Source organism: Gavialis gangeticus, unplaced genomic scaffold (genome assembly GCF_001723915.1).
Source record: "Gavialis gangeticus isolate Ggan-Ray unplaced genomic scaffold, GavGan_comp1, whole genome shotgun sequence".
In the NCBI taxonomy this organism is placed as follows: domain Eukaryota; kingdom Metazoa; phylum Chordata; order Crocodylia; family Gavialidae; genus Gavialis; species Gavialis gangeticus.
Window position 1 is genome coordinate 79,407,547 of NW_017729031.1, and position 12,791 is coordinate 79,420,337.

General features: G+C 46.6%; 1 protein-coding gene across 3 annotated transcripts in view; it reads right to left on the reverse strand.

Annotated features, from left to right (window-relative positions):
- The window catches only part of RFTN2 (raftlin family member 2), an 87,548-nt gene that overhangs the window by 40,267 nt on the left and 34,490 nt on the right, over window positions 1–12,791 (reverse strand). The window lies entirely within an intron of this gene.

Here is a 12,791-nt window from a genome sequence, read left to right on the forward strand (position 1 = left end):
TTTTTACTAAATACATTTAGTATTGCTGAAAGATGCCAGATGAACCATCACAGTCTGGTTCCCTTTATTAAATCACAGAACAGGTGCAGCCAAACTGCTAGAAATTAAAATTTCCCTGCTCTTTGTCCTGCCATTATACATAAATACTATTCAGAAAAATCTGTTGCATGATGAGAGTTAGGTGATTCTCTTTGTTTTTATACACAGTGCTATACTGGTTCATGTTCAGTAAGAAAAGCTTAATTGAGGCCAAATTACCACTAATATTTTGAGAAATGGATAGGACCTCCAGGTAAATGCTGGTGCCACTATGAATAGGCCTGCCCTGACCAAATTCACAGCTTCAGCAAGTCCTCAGATTACCATTATGGCTCTTTGTTTACATTACAATGAATAGAAAACTTTGAAAACAGTATTTTTGGTTGATGACTAAGAGATATTTCCTAACAGCAACAGGATAGCAAACTGAAGCAGTAGCTTTGTGGATGCTTAATAGGTCTACTTGGCACGTGAGATAGGATCGCAGACTGTGTATAAATGCCAAAAAAGGCAGTTACATGCCTGTGGAACTGCTATTTGGGTACATAAACTGAAATATGATTCTGCCATAAAGCCACAATAAAATAATGACTGAGTTAATTTCTGATGTGGGAAATGCCTTTGAGGGAGACCTTTACATAGGGGGAAAAAAGGAAAAGGAAGAGGAAGGAAATAAACTACAAAAGAAAGGAGGAAAATAAGAGAAACAGAAACAATGCACAAATAAAGAGTCAGAAAAAATGCCCAAATATATTTTTTGCTTGTACACCTTTTGAGAACTACAGGGAACTGAGTAAAATTCTTGGCTTTTTTTGGAAAAAATTGGGCAGTGTGAAAAACATGATAATGTGGGAAAGTACAGGAAGGCTATTTTTTTAAATTAAATATGACTGATATTGCCTCAAAAGTTACATGCTCTTGCATTGCTGGGGTGGCAACCACTTGAAAAATGCATAGCCCAATTATTGCCAACTTAATTTTGTATTCAAATGACAGATTATGACACTTAATTTAGATAAACAGTTCAAAGTAAGGCTTCAGTCATACAAAAGAATCCAATTGCAAAATCATAGTCTTAGGATGTAAGGATTCAGATGACTCTAGTATTTTTAAAATCATCAGTTACAAAGCATAATACTACATATATTTTGCAGGATCAAAATAATTACTGCATAAAGAAAGTGTATTGAAATATTTGGGGGTTGAATGTAATTGCTAATGCAAGAGTAAGTGGGAGGATGAGTCGATAATGTAACGAAGAAGAAGGAGGCTACCAGGGCCATGGCCCTGGGCACTGATGCTGGGGGAACACAAAAATGGCAGCAGCTGAGCTGCCAGCCCAGCTGCTGGCATGCTCCTAGCATGCCACTAGCAGCACAATTCCTGAACCCTGTGCATGCCTGCCAACCAGGGCACTGAAGCTCAGTTACACCTCTGGAATAAGTAGTAAAATAGGAGGAAAGAATTTACAGCCTTATTTAAAATAGCCACTGGCAAATAATAAGGGCCATTTCAAATTGCTTTAAGTTTGCCATTTCCTAAACGATAATAAAATCATTCTATTATGTATGTTATTTCTGGAAAAATGTTAGAATCGGGTGTAGTTATACATTTCAATCTGGGCAACTCACATTCTTATTGGAAACTCGAGGCTAACAGCTATAGACGCAAGTTTCATAGAAGGACCAGATACACAGGTGCTGGTAAAGAAATTTAAAATATTGTTGCTACAAATTCACCCTAAGCAAAGATATTTAGGCTATGACTGGATCCTTAAAGTCTCTCCTGACCACCAGTCCAACTCAGTAGTGGCCACTTTGCCACTGCAAATCTTCCTTGGATGGGGAAAAATACTAGTCCCAGCCTGGAGTCTTGCGGGGGAGCCATAACTCCCTGGAAGAGACAAGTCTAGCAGTTTCTATGCTAACATTGCCTCTTGGTATAACTGGTCTGGGAGTTGCTCAGATTCATTATCTGCTTACATGAAGGGAAGCAGTGAAAATAGCAGCCCATGTGTCTGACAAAGTTTTTCATGTAAATTGGTTTGGGAGCTTCCTGGCTCTATTACTTTCCTATGGCAGGGAAATAATACCTCTTCCTTTTTTCTCAGAGTCCTTTCCCCTCCTCCTTACATGCCTATTAACAATGAATGCCAGTAACTACCCCTCTCTGATGACAGAGGTAGTAATCCTCTCTAATTAGCAGGATGAACAGTTTCTCTAGCCTGGAGAAAGCTCTCTTTTGCTTCATGTTGGGTATATACCCTCTTATACAGGAATAGAAAACAATGTTAGATTTTAAAATGTTTAAACTCAAATCAAGAAGAGAAGGGATGCTGAATGCTGCATAGAGAGTAAGCAAACTAACAATTTTTCAAGTCTAACCTTATTAAAATGCTGCACACGACAAAATGGCCATGGGCTTAATTCACAATAGAACTGAATGATAGTGGTATTTCTACAGAATTTAAATTAGAAAAAGGAAAATGCATAAAACAAGCTATTTCACAGCTTTCCTCTCATACTCACATCCCCTCTTCTCTTCATGAGCTGATGCATTATGAGAGCTTAAGTAATTAGTGATAATACACTAATTACAGTGAATTCAATATTTTGCACTGTATTTTCTTGTTTGTTTTCTTATGCAGACAGTCTGTCCTGAAATCATCAGTGAGGGGAAATAAAGGTCATTGCAAAGTAAGGCTACTGAAAACATTGCAAGGGAGATATTTTTCCTGTGTCTTTTGGGAGAGAAAGCAGCTGAAGAGGTGAAGAACAACAGAGACTCTTTTGTCAACTGTATTGGCAATTTGTCTGTCTGTTCATGGTGTGTGGGCAATAAAATTTGTTCTCTTTATTATACATGATTGTTAAATCAGTCCTTTTAAAACAATTATCTAACTTTTAACCAGCTAGGGTTGCCACCAGCCCTGATTTTGAAGCGTCTGTTTTTCATGCTTGAATATTGTGCATCTTGGTGACATTGCCATGCAAGGCATTTAAAGTATTTAAGATACAAGACCTTACAGTCTTGCCTTCTTGTATTAAATTCCAGGTGCTTGTATTTCTGAAAATAACGGTGTATCTTTAGGAGGTAAGCATCATTCATACTTCCTAGGAATTATCAAGTGTTTAAGAATGTTGGTCTTTTTGTTTTCAACAGGAACACTCACATTGTCCAGGCAGTCTGTTAAAGAGAAAATTCTTTAAAAAGTAGCCAATTGCCCATCAAGAATGACTGGGGGTGGGGTGGGGAAGTAGGCAGGGACAGAACCCGTGCCCCTCCCCCCTGGCTGGGCCCGCTCCCCCCCTCACCACTGCAGCGGTGGGGGGAGGGGAGAACTGGGCCCGAGGCGGATGCTGGGGAGAAGCCAGCCTGCTGTGGCGGGGGGAGCAGCGGGAGTGGCCGACCCGGTGGTGGCAGGGGAACGGGAGGAGCGGGCTTGAGGGGGGGGAATGTGGGAGAGGAACAGGCCTGGACCCAAGTGGGGGAGGAGGCTTGCTCCTCCCCTCCCCCAGCTGCTGCCGCATTGGGCCACGTCAGGCTGGACCTGGTGCTCTTCTTCACCGCTGCAGCAGGCCTGCTTCTTCCCCGGCTTGGGCTCAGGTCTCCTGCCCCACCGTGTCAGGCCCAGGCCCACTCCTCCCCTCCCCCCCGCTGCTGCCACATTGGGCTGGGTCTGCTGCTCCCCCTCTACCACCATGGCAGGCTGGCTTCTCCACCCCGCCTCGAGCCCGATCCTCCCCAACACTCCCCGCATCAGACCCAGGCCAGGGCCCACTCCTCCCCCACCTCCCCTCACTGCCACCCTGCTGCTGCATCAGCCCAGGCCTGCTTTGCCTCCCCACACTGCGGTGGGCCCACTCCCCTGCCTCCACTTGGAATCTGGGACCGCTCCCCTGTTCTCCGTTGTGGAAACAGGGGGAGGGCAGGAGTTGCACAGGTCCACTCCTCTGTTCCCCGCTGCCATGGCCAGCCCAACTGAAGGGAGGAGGGGCAGGCTGAGGCCAGCGCTGGTAGCCTTGCCCCCTCGTGGCATCCCAACCCCATTCCCCCCTCCTGCACAGCCCCTGCTGCTGTTACCTCCAAGGAGCAAAGGGGTGGGGGGGGGCGAGGCCAGCTCTGGTGGCCTTGCTCCCACCTCCGTTCCATAGATTTCATAGATATTAGGGGCTGGAAGGGTCCTCATCAGATCGAGTTCAGCCCTGCTGTCTGTGGGGGAGGAAGGGAGCAGGGGGTCCCTGGAACCCCACCACCCGGAAATAACCCATCCGGGTTACGCCCCACGGCCCAAATTGCCCAGCCGGGCACCCTCACGCTCCACAGATGTGACTGGGGAAGAAGCCTCGAGGCAGTTCCGGTCCCTATTAAAGGGACGCCGGAGGCAGCTGGGTGGGGGAAACTGGAAGGCGGCGGCGGTGAAGAGGGAGCCATCGGGAGCACCCGTGCGTGGGGAGAGACGGCCGGCTGGTGTGGGAGGACCTTCTGGGGCCGGGGAAAACCCCAACGGGACCTGGGAGCTGAGAAGCAGCAGCCGCACCGTGGATACTGACGGCGCGGAGAACGGCTCGGCTCAGGGAGAGCCGGCGAGCCATATTCTTTCGAGTAGAGGGGCACTCGCAGCAAAGACAGCGAGACAGCCGTGTCCGAGAGGGACACGGGGACTTTGCAAGCCCAGGACCAGATCTGGCGTGGTGAGTACCGCCGGAACTGGGGGAGGTAACCCCACGCCAGACAGGGAAGGAGCGGAGAAGCCGGTAAAAGGGACAGATAACCTTCGGGCTCCGGGAATCCCTGGCTGGGAGCATTCAGTTGTTTGTTTTCTCTTTGATTTCTGCACCTTGGACGTGCCCTTGGCGACGAGAGGGACGCAGGCGGCCGAGAGATTTGGAGGTATGGGCGAGGGTGTAGGGGCGGCGGAGCCCTCGACAATGTGGGACCCCTGAGGGATCGGAGTCTCATTTGTGGACTGGTATGCCCCGGATTTTATATCACTGAACCAGTAGATCATCAAAGTCGTGGCAGGCGGTTCGGAGGAAACCAGCCCACAAACGAGCCGAGGGAGGAGGAACACCTCGGGGACAGTCCTTTACCAAGAGGGGCGGAGGCTTCGGCACGGAGGGAAGTGACCGGCACAGCGCTACCCTTGGACACTGTCATAGGCAGAAAGTCAGCTGGGAATCAAGTGACCCCAGCAAGAAATACATCCACGTGTTTTTTGAAAGAGTCCCAAGTAGGTGCTTGCATCACCTCTGGAGGGAGGCTGGCTGTTCCATACCCTGGACACTTGCACCATAAAGAACTTTTTTCTTATGTCTATTCCAAATTCGCCTTCCTGGAGTTTATGGTCGTTAGACCTTGTTATTCCTTGGGGAGCTCTGGTGAACAGCTGTTCTCCCAGGTCCTGATGCACCCCTCTTATATAATTGTAGGCTGTCACCAAGTCCCTCTTGAGCCTTCTCTTCTTCAGATTGAAGAGTCCCAAGTCCCTCAGCCTCTCCTTGTATAGCCTTCTCTCCAGGCCTTGGATCATATGAGAGGCTCTCTCAAGCTTCTCCACATCCTTCTTGAAGTGGGAGGCCCAATACTGGATGTAGTACTCCAGCTGCAGTCTCACTAGGGCCAAGTAAAGTGGGAGGATGACTTCCATGGTTTTGCTTGAGACGCATTGGTGGATGCACACCAGTTTGCCACAGCATCGCGTTGGTGGCTCATATTCATCCTGTGGTCAATCAAGACCCCCAAGTCCCTTTAGGTCATGGTGGTAGCAAGCGTAGCACTGCCAAGCCTGTAAGTATGCTGAGAGTTCTTCCTACGGAGGTGCTGCACCTTACATTTCTCTACATTGAAGCCCATCAGGTTTTGGTTCACCCACCTTAAGAGCATGTCCAAATCGGCCTGTATCTCCAGCTTGTCCTGCAGTATGACCACCCTATCCCATAACTGATATAACCCGCAAACTTGGCCAGTTCGCATCTGACTCCTGAATCCAGATTGTTAATGAAAATGTTAGAGAGTACTGGACCAAGTACTGAGCCCTGAGGGACTCCACTGGTCACCCTACGCCATGTTGACTCGCTCCTGTCAACTAGTACTCTTTGGGTCCAACCCCATAGCCAGTTCCCTAGCCATCAGACTCTATGATGATCAAGGCCACAGTTCCCCAGCTTAACCATGAGGACATCATGGGGAATTAGGTCAAAGGCTTTCTTGAAATCCAGATATGACATCCATGTCATCTCCCTTGTCCAGGGCACATGTGCCCTGGTCATAGAAGGAGATGAGGTTGGTCAGGCAAGACCTGCCAGTCACAAAGCCATGTTGGCTGACATTCAGATGCTTGCCTTCCGTTGCCACCTGCAGGGAGCAGGGCGGTGGGGGGAGGGGGGAAGGCCAGCGCTGCTGGCCTTGCCCCCCCGCTCCATCCCCCGTGTTCCCACCATTATGGCAGCAGGCTGCCACCTGTCCAAATGCTTCTTCGTGCTCTGATTGGCTGTTTGTTAGCCAATCAGAACACAAATAAAGCATTATGGACAGGCAGACAGACTTAGGCTTTTATAATTGTAGCAGGACACTAGGGTGCCTGCTACTGACATTGGTGTGGGATTAGCTGCCAATCTTCAGGGCAGCCCAGGTGAGGGTTGCTAGGGCAACTGATTGTGTCAGCTGACCGCCTGAGGGCTGGGCCTGGCCCATATAAATAGAAGAGGCCGAGGCCAGGGCAGTTCCCCTCTGACAGCCAAAGGAGTAACACCTCTGCTGTAGAGCCGAGCTGAGCAAGGCAGAGTAAACCAGCCTGGTTGCCCTACCGCCTGATAGTCTGGAGAATGGGGTGGAGTGGAGAGGACCCCGACGGAGATAAGAAGTAGCCAGGGCAGCATGGAGAGTATGTTGTAGCCAGTTGGCTCATTGCTTGTGTTTTGTTTAGGTAAGACCAGCCGGGAGGCTTATTTGTGTTGTAGCCAGTCGGCTTATGGTTTTAGGTTTCTTGGTTGTTCTTGTTACACCGGAGGACCGGGTGAGGCTGTAGGGGTGTGAGGAGGCCTCCCCAGTAGTCTGGGGGTTCCTGGGTGCCCTGTACGGGCACAGAGCAGTGCCTGGGAGGCACAGCTGTTTGGCGCCGGTGTGGCGCGGTGTGTGGGGGTTGAGACTGCAGCCTGTGAGGGTGGCATTCAGCCCTGTAGGGCGAAGGACCCTGAGAAGGGTCAGGGGGCCAGGCACGGCTGCGGGCCACCTGAGCCCCGGCGCGAGAAGCGCAGATTGGGACAAGCCCCAGAGAGGGCGAGGGCGCGAGAAGCGCGGATTGGGACAAGCCCCAGAGAGGGCGAGGGCGCGAGAAGCGCGGATTGGGACAAGCCCCAGAGAGGGCGAGGGGACTGAGGAAGCCCCTGAGAAGGGTGAGTTTATGGAGGAGCCCAGAGAGGGCGAGGCATAAGCCCCGAAAGGGGGGAACCCCTATTAGGATGCCCCAGAAGAGGAGAGTCCAGGGGGGAAGTCCCATAAAGGGGGGCGAGAGCGAGTGTAAGAGGCCGGAGTACGGCAGGCACTCGGTTAGAGGCCCGAGGTAGGGCCGGAGCGTGCAGTTGGGAGCCTGAAGAGGGTGATTACACTAGCCGAACCCAAAGGGGTGAGACCGGGCTTGTGCAGCAAGCAGGAGCCCTAGGAAAGGACGAGGCAGGGCGCGTATCGGGACAGAGCCCGGCGTGGGCAGGGCGCGCGGGATAGAGCCCAGAGGGGTGAACTTAACAAGAAACTTAAAGGAGCCAGCTCAGGGGCTGGCCTGAGTGGGTTAATGAATACCAGGGAACTGGCAAAAAGGACACGAGGTGCGTGACAAGCTCGGGAGCACCAGTAAGGGCGCTGGTTGCGTGACAAGCCCAGCGGTGTTAGCCAGGATGCCAGTTGAGTGGCAAGGCCAAGGCGCCTATGGGAGGCGCCAGTTGTGTGGCAAGCCCAGAGCGCCAGTCAGGGCGCGGAGAGCAAACTGACCAGTCAACGTCTGGGACATCTGTGAGGCTTGGGGCGTGCTAAATGGGAGGTTGGAGGCACGCGTAGCCCATAAGGCGGGGTGCACCTGATCATTGTACAAAGTAGGGGCCAGTACGAGAGCACCGTGTCAAAGCAGACAGAAGGCAGCCTCCCATACCAAAATATATATAAAACCAAGACGTGGCGGGCAAGACAGAGGGTGCTAAACAGTTAACTTGGCACGGTAGGGGGCGCTAAGGGGATCACGGCCGCCCTGGCGCCCCGCCCCGTGACAATAATATTAGGATGCTCAGGGAGAAATATAATTCTAGAGGCTGAGAACTTTCTAGAGGACACCTGTACCTATGATAGCACTAGATATTAAGAGAGAAATTTTGCCAAAAACTTCAACCAGAGAGAAGAGAGAGAATAAATCTCATCTTTATACTTTCATCTCTATATTTTATCCCAGACTTTCTGTCTGGAAAATGCCTTCTTGTATTTCAGGGTTTTTGTAATAGTATTTTTTTTTTAATAAAGAGGTCACAAACTGTTAATGCCTCTTATGTCATATTGAAAAGTATCACAAATCTCAACTATATTTTTTCTCACCTTTAGCAAATCTCAACAGACCATTTAAACCGGGGGCAGGCAATTATTTTGGGCAGAGGCGCTGCTTACTGAGTTTTGGCAAGCCATCAAGGGCCCCATGACAGGCAGCCCAGGGCAGATTAATATTAATTTTCTAATTTTTTTAGGGGCCCCACAGGCTGGATAGAATGGCTTGGCGGGCCACATACAGCCTGTGGGCAACATTTTGCCCACCTCTGATTTAAACTCTTGCTAATAGGACAAACTGCCCAGTTCAGTATCCATCTGGAATGTTATAAAAAGTCTCACCATGTATTCATTTTCTCATGCTTCTCTCAGTTACATCCCATGAAACAACAGGACTGATTTTAGCCAGTAGTAACAGGAATGTAAGTAACTAGTTCAGTGTGGTAAGCCCTACATAGAACTATCATAGTTTTCAAATACCACTGCACAAATGCATAGTTCATTTTCAGTAGTGGTGTCTATGCTCTTTTGTATTTTGTAAGAGCAAGGACCACTATTTTTAAGGAAATGTTTCTTGTCTGCTGTGTAACTTAGCCCATGAAATGGGGAGTTAGAGGAAACAGCAGGCTCACTAGACTGCCCTTCACTGCCTATACCTGATTTAAACAGTAAACCATAAACTACTACTATTCTGCCCTTACAGATTTTATCTAGTAAAGCAAAAATAGCCACTGTAAAATTGAAAAGCTGTAAACATTTCCATCATTTTGTTGTACAATTTAGTGTGTCTGACATGCTGACTCTGATCAGAATCACATGAAACAGCAAAAAGTAAACATTTAACATGTGACAGATGACATTTAACATGCAAGAGATCATGATCCCATTCACCTGGAAGAGGATCAGGCCTTTAATGTCAGGTTTGAAAAGTCATACCTCTACAAAGACAAGCAACAGTATGCTGATGGTTGAGATAGGATGCTAGAGGATCCAGGATAATGGAGAGAAAAAATATTGTGAGATTAATTTGAAGTGGAGTAAAAGAAGAAAATAGAAAACATGTAATAAGAGGATTACAATTAATAATAGGGAACAAATTTTGCTATTAACATTTAAAATTTCATTAGGAATTATTTTACACATGGCTACTTTGTTTATGGGTATTGCAATGCATTTGACAGAACTTCTAGAACTCTATTAAACACTTCTCAGATTGTTGTTAGTTTGAAGAAGATACAAATGCTAACTGTGAAGGCTTTTCACAAAGTGGTCTATTGGATGCAGTTTCTGAAACTTGTTAATATTCCATCAGGGTTCTGGGGTCAGAGTGCAAAGTCTGGGAGGAGAACAGCTGTTAGCCTGCATAAAATGCTTTTCTGTATTCAGACTTTTAACTTGCATTCTTAGGATAATCTACTAACACAAATGATGGCATAATTCCACAATTGGTAGACTACCCAGGAATTTCCTCTATTTCCCCCCCCTCCCCCAAATGCTGATTTCAAAGCCTGGAAACAGGAGTAGTCAAAAATATTTTACTACTCAGACCCATAATACAACACATTCTTCTTTTCAGAACGTCATTGATTCTGAAACACAGAATGCTTTAAAAATAAATCTGATAATCACTTCATCCTAATTACATTCTGCTTACACAAAAAAAGATATTTTATCAATGGATACGTTATACCTGCTTCCCATCCTTAACCATTACAATGCAACAATTATTAGAGGCAAGGATTTCTTTGAGTGATATCCCAATGTGGCAGTTGGTCTAATAAAAGATACCACCTAAAGAAACCCTTGCCTCTTGCATCATTCCTGGACCATCATAGCTACATCACTCTAAACACACTAACGGTGCATATACACGTACGGTTTAATGAGCATTGGCCTATTAGGCCTGCGTGGAGTGGCTAGCATTTGCTTCAGATTTGGCCAGTTTGGGGGGCGGTGATTTGATTTGGTAATTTGAATCACTGTACCGAACTGATTCGGTCGAATCTGATTTGGAGATTCAGCTGCTGCCAAATCGGCTGAATCTCTGAATCAAACAGGCCCCATCCCCCACTTGGTCTCCCAGTTCCATCAATGGCTGCCCCATCCGGCCCCAGCATCCTGGCTCTTTAAAAAAAAAAAAAAAAAAAAAAAAAAAAAAAAAAAAAAAAAAAAGCCTTCCTCCCTCCAACTTACCAGCACAGAGTCTGGGTCCAGCTCCATGCAGCAGCCAGCAGGGACTGCCTGAATCTCTGAATCTTTTCTGAATCAATTCAGAGAGCTTTGAATCAATTTGGGCCTTTTTATTGGTCTCTCAATTTGATTTGTTTGGCTACCGAATTGGGCTGAAGCTTCGCACAGCCCTAATTTTCATGCACATTAAAATGTCACCAAAAACCATGCTCTTTAGCCAATGCATGTTAAAATAGGTGCATGGGGCATTTATACACATACATTTTTGTGCAGGGACGTGCCGGAGATCTGAGCTGATTGATGCGCACTGTGCTGCAGTGCATGCAGTTGTATAAGTCGCGAAATGCACGTTAGTGCACAGAAAATGGTGGTGGTGAGCTTTTGAACTGAAGTACCTCCAATGTGTTTTAGTTCAAAAGTGCACCACTGCCATTTTCTCAGCACTGACGTGCATTTGCCACTTATACAACTGCATGAGCCACAGTGCCGGGCACTTTTTAAAGCACCCGCTGCTGCCGTGCATGCAGGTGTACAAATGCCCATGTACATTTTTTAATGTGCATTACCCTAAAGCTCATTAATGAATATGTAGATGCACCCATAATGCCCAACAATTTAGGGCAGGAGACAATTACATTATTTAGGGGAAGATTTTTTTTATACAGGGAACATGCAACTATCTAGGTTCAGATGTGTCCAATATGCAATTTTCTCCTTTTCTGTAACCACAACTAGTAATGGGAGTTTAATTTTATGTCTTATTTAAAAGATATTAAACCTTCAAGGGGTGTGCCCACTTAAATACTAGGCTAGGATACCAGGTTGTTAGTAGTTTAGAGGAAAGGGTACTATCAATAGCACTTCCTGCAGCATGTGGCCTTTCCTACATTGTAGTTTAGCTTTCCTTTTTTCATTTTCCTCCTTCAGTAGCCCTTATTTCCTGACTGGTGGACCATTATGCAGAAGTCAGATCCTGTTTGCCTGTTACTGGTGGTGGCTAAAATCAACAAAGAAGGAGCAACTGCTTGAAATACTCTGACATCTGCTCAGTGCCTTACAGGTTACTGGAACAGTGCTACAGTTCCAGGATTTAACCTACCGTTTTCAATCTTTCAGAAAAGTTCCTTGACCAGGTTTAATTAATATTTTATAAATAGGGGAAGAATATAGCACTGTGGGATTGGACATTTTTACACGTTCAAGTGCTGGACTGCCAGGTGTTTTGAAAAGTGCCTGGCACTGCGACACTTGCAGTTGTATAAGCCGCAAAATGCGTGTCAGCTTGGAGAAAATGGCAGCAGCGCGTTTTTAAACTAAAACACTTCAGATGTGCTTTAGTTCAAAAGCACACCACTGCTGTTTTCTTCATGCTGATGCACATTCCGCCACTTATACGAGGCACACCACGGTGGACATCAGCTTCTGTGCAGAGCAGACTCAATTAATCAAGTCTGTTCCAAAGCAGCAGATCTCTGGCATATCCAAGAACTACAAGGTATGTGTATAAATACCCTAGAGGCCCTATGGATCCTCTGTTCCTGTGCATATAACATATAACAAAAAGTGAAGTGGAATGTTTCCAAGGGCATGTATGTTTGTAGAGCTGGCCCTCTGAAATGCTTCAAAGGTGTTTGCAACATTGCAAGACTTACTTCTGGCTGAAACCTATGAATCTTACATCTCCACAATAGAAAAGATTACAATTAATAATAGATAATTTATAAAAATGAAAACTTAATATTTATGAAAAATTAAAGGGAGAGAGTAAAACTTGTTGGGATTTCTTAAACAACAGAAAATGTCATATTTTGTTTTCACAACTTTCTTCTTTTTCTGTATAAAATTAATTATACTATTTTACCTAAAATTTAGATGTTCACTTGCCAGACTAGCAATGCACACTTTCAGTTTGAAGGTGGTTGATTAAAGAATGATAAACACACTGATAAGTAAAACCTCCATTGCTCAGGTTGGTTCTATGTGCACTCCACCCATAGTAATCTCATGTTGGCTTGTTTAATGCAATTAGATCCTGA